Genomic DNA, 4,366 nt, shown 5'->3' with positions numbered 1-4,366 from the left:
CTCTTGGTATCCCTGTGGTATGTTCAATACTCTTCTCCAGTATTGAACTCAAAGGCATCAATTTTTATGTCATTCCTAGACATTGTCCAGCTCTCAGATGTATAGCAAGCAGTTGAGAAGACCATGGCCTGAATTAGGTCCACCATAGTCTGTGGACATTGTTGATCTTTAGCAATCTGGAGAGGTTTTTTACAGCAGATTTTACCAAAGCAGCTTTTCTTTTGATTTCTTAACTGGTGCCAAGGTTGTTTATGTATCCAAGCAAGATGAAATTGTTAACTTCAATATTTTTGGCCCAGTGGTTAGAATCTTTGTTTTCTTGATGTTGAGATGCAATCCATTTTGAAGACTGTAATCATTTACTTTCTTCTACAAACACTTCAAGTCCTCCTCTGTTGCAGTAAGCAAGGTTGTATCATCCACATAAGGCAGGTTCTTGATGAGTCTCCTTCTAATCTTGACACCACATTCTTCATGAAACCTATTTTCCCGAATACTCTGTTTTGCATATAGATTCAGAAAAGGTATGGAAAAAGGATACATCCCTGATACACTCCTTTCTTGATTTTGAACCATGCAGAACTGTTCTCTTGCTCTGTTTGCACAACAGTTTCCTGGTTTAGTTATAAGTTGCACTTGTACAAAATCAAGTGTTCCGATATACCTGTTTTCAATTTTAGCCACAAGTTTTTATCACCTACATGATCAAACTCCTTGGCATAGCTGTTAAAACCCTAACAGACATCCTTCAGGTACACTCTGCTGTCATCCAAGATTCATCTGAAATAGGCAATGATATCCTTAGTGCTATGGCCTCTTCGAAACCCTGCTTATATTTCTGGCACTTCTCTGTTGATGTACTGTTCTAGTCGTTTTTGGATACTTTTCAGCAGTTTGTTTCCTGCATGTTATATTAATAATAAGGTTTGATAATTTCCACATTCTGTTGGACCACCTTTATTGGGAGTGGGGATAAATATGGACCTCTTTCAGTCAGTCTGCCATTCAGCTGGAATAGACTGATGAGCATGTCCAGGGCTGCATCTGTTAGTTGAAACATGTTAGTTGGTGTCACATTGATTCCTGGGGGCTTATTTTTTGCCAGTGTCTTTAGTGCAGCTTAAACGTCCCTCTTTTGTCTGTTGTTTTTTTCATTGCCATATCGTCAGAGATGAAATGATGTCTCATTGAGGTTTTGGTTTCCATCCTTTAATGGCTTGTGTGTGTGTGTGTGTGTGTGTGTGTGTGTGTGTTGAAACCACCTTCTCTTGAGAGGATGCAATTAGTTTGATTGGTTTACTACCAACTATTTAATTAACGTTCATTCTTTGTTTCAAATTCATTGCAGATGTACATGGTGCTTCTGCTTGGATAAAACATTTCCCCCCTAGATCAACTATAATAAAGAAGTGAGTTTCCAATATGTACTTGGAGTTTTCTTACGTGAAAGATATTTTATAAACTAGCAATGATTCTAATAAGTGTCTCCCACAAGCAGCCTGTGAGTGAATGAGAGACAAGATGAAAATCAGGAAGGCAAGATATTTAGGAAGTTTGGCAAGTGGGAAAACAATCAAAAGGAAGAAATGATCAGGATCAAGTAGTGCAGAGAATAAATATTAAATGAACTGAAGATTATTTGTACATAGACTACAATTTTACAAAATAAGACTATGAAAGGAAGAGTGCTACAAAGAGGATTTTGTTGGGTTTTAGAGTAAAAGACTTGACCATATTTACCAGGATTGAAAGGGATATTGATAATATAAAATTAGTGATAACTGATGGAACAAAGACCTAATGTCAAAAGAAGGTATTACAATGGGTAGACTGATCTATCAAATATTGTGAAGCTACTGTTACTAGTGTCTTAGGAGAATATTATAAAATTAATATGACTAGCTAATTCATAATATTAGTAACATTTTAGACAAAGTCCTTAAACTCTTAGAACACTTTTTAAGGGATGTAAGTTTCTAGTTTATATACACTAGTTTATATACAAAGCATGTGTTAATATAAAATTATTCTGATCTAATTAATTAGAAAAGTGTTGTTTGTCTTTATTCCCACTTGATACATAGTACTACTGCCTTTGTTTGAGTGCTCCATAATTTAAAACTTTCTACTAATACTAATGTACTGTTCTCCAAATTAGTAAGGTTTTACTGTACTTTCAGATTCATTAGCTAATCATTAACCCCATGATATGTGTCAGTATTTCTCTTCTCAAACAGTATAATGATTTTATTACTTTCAAATTATGTAAAATGTGTTAGTGCCAAATTACAAAAGAATCCTGAAATTAAAATTCATTTTCACATTATCCTGGTTTCACTATTGTATGAAATAAAGAGATGGCTAGAATTGCATATGAGAGATAAAAATAGAAAAATGAAAATATTTTCTATAAAAAGAAGTACTTTTAAAAAGTAAATGAAAACAACGTCAGCTTTAGTGAATAGGGCATATGACAATTCTGTTTGCTTGTCAAGTGTATTCTGACTGATCTTGTCAATTTCTACTTCATACATGGATATAAGTAAATCACTAATAGAGGAGTTGCATTGGAGTATTTTATATTTTCAAAAAGTGAATTTTAATAGCTGTGGTATGTCACTATACAGCACTTCACAAACACTGCTGTCTTCAGTATGGATTGAAGCTCAACATCAAGAAAACAAAGATTTCTACCATTGGATCAATTGGCAGCATCATTATAGATGGAGAAGAGATTGAGATTACTAAAACTTTCATTTTACTTGGCTCCATGATCAACACTCTTGGCACCAGCAGTCAGGAAATCAAAAGAAATTATTAAGAACAATGATGTCAGTGTAGAGACTAAGGTGTGCCTGATAGAGGCCCTGGTCTTTGCAATTACTTGCTATGCATTAGAGGGCTGGCTGGACAGTCACTCTTAGATGAATCAGGAAGGGAGTGGAGGGTGGGGCCATTGAAGGGCGGGGCCTCCACCATCACCTCCTCTGTGGACCCAGGGAAGAAGGCAGAGACCGAAGGGGTTGAAGGGGTTGTTGAGGGCAGCCATCCTGGTCAGCTGGAGCAGCCACCTCCCCAGCTGCACCCTCCGCCGTCACAGCAGCAGCAGCAACAGCAACAGGGAGAAAAGACTGCATGGGGGGGGGGCAGCATTGACATCACCAATGGACAATGGCTTTCTGAGCCTGGGCTCTCTCACCTCTGTGCAGGGACAGAGCAGAATGGACTGGTAAAGATCCAGTACCTCAGAATGATGTCCTTAATCCAGTGGTCCAGATCATTTATAGTGAAAAATTTAGAGATGCTTGTAATTCTTTCCGGGCTGTCCTACAGCGTGATGAAAGAAGTGAACGTGTTTTTAAACTAACAAGAGATGCCTTTTGAATTAAAAGCAGCTAATAACATGGTTTGACATTTTTGGAGAGTTCTCTTAAAATCCCTTCAAAAGGATCTTCATGAAGAAATAATTGGAAGAACAGCCCCAAAACTATCAAGTTTGGCTTCATAGGCGAGTTTTAGTGCAATGGCTGAATGACCCATCTCAAGAACTTGAATTTATTAATGATATTTTTAAGCAAGATGCAAAGAATTACCATGCCTGGCAGCATCGACAGTGGTTATTGAGGAATTTAAACTTTGGGATGATGAACTACAGTATGTAGACCAACTTCTCAAAAAAGAAGTGAGAAATAACTGGAACCAAAGATACTTTGTCATTTCTAATATCACTGCCTACGGTGATCCTCTTGTATTGGAGAGAGAAGCCCAGTATACTCTGGGAATGATCAAAGTATTACCACATAATGAAAATGCATGGAACTATTTGAAAGGAATTTTGCAGGACTGTGGCCTTTCCAAATATCGAATCAATTACTTGATTTACAACCAAGTCATAGTTCTCCCTACCTAATTGTCTGTCTTGTGGATATCTATGAACACATGATGGAGAACCAGTGTGACAACAAGGAAGACATTCTTAAAAAAGCATTAGAGTTATGTGAAATCCTAGCTAAAGAAAAGGACACTATAAGAAAAGAGTATTGGAGATATGTTGGAAGATCTCTTCAGAGCAAACACAACACAGAAAGTGACCAGCCAGCAAATGCACAGCAATAACACTATATGAAAGAACTTGATGGAATGCCTTTCCTTTTTAAAAAGGACTCTAGTGAGGAGTTTAAAACTCCTTTTGCCTGTATTGGAAATAAAAAATAGAAAGTTTTCCTTATTCCCTTTGCACAGTAAAATGTTCACTGCACAGGTATTGCTTCTTAACAAGAATTAAATGTGAAGCTCCTTGGCCCCTGCTGCTATCCAGACTAGCTCTATGTCATTTGATTCTTTTTAAAGCAGAGTAATTTGAGCA

General features: G+C 37.0%; 1 pseudogene; it reads left to right on the top strand.

The window, feature by feature from the left end:
* Positions 1-3,055: 3,055 nt before the first annotated feature.
* On the top strand, positions 3,056-4,116 carry LOC102873205 (annotated as a pseudogene).
* The last annotated feature ends 250 nt before the right edge of the window (positions 4,117-4,366 follow it).

Source organism: Elephantulus edwardii, unplaced genomic scaffold, assembly GCF_000299155.1.
Source record: "Elephantulus edwardii isolate Elephantulus edwardi_28Jun2011 unplaced genomic scaffold, EleEdw1.0 scaffold00043, whole genome shotgun sequence".
NCBI lineage: Eukaryota > Metazoa > Chordata > Mammalia > Macroscelidea > Macroscelididae > Elephantulus > Elephantulus edwardii.
Note: the sequence above shows the minus strand (reverse complement) of the source record. Positions and strands in the feature narration are given on the sequence as shown.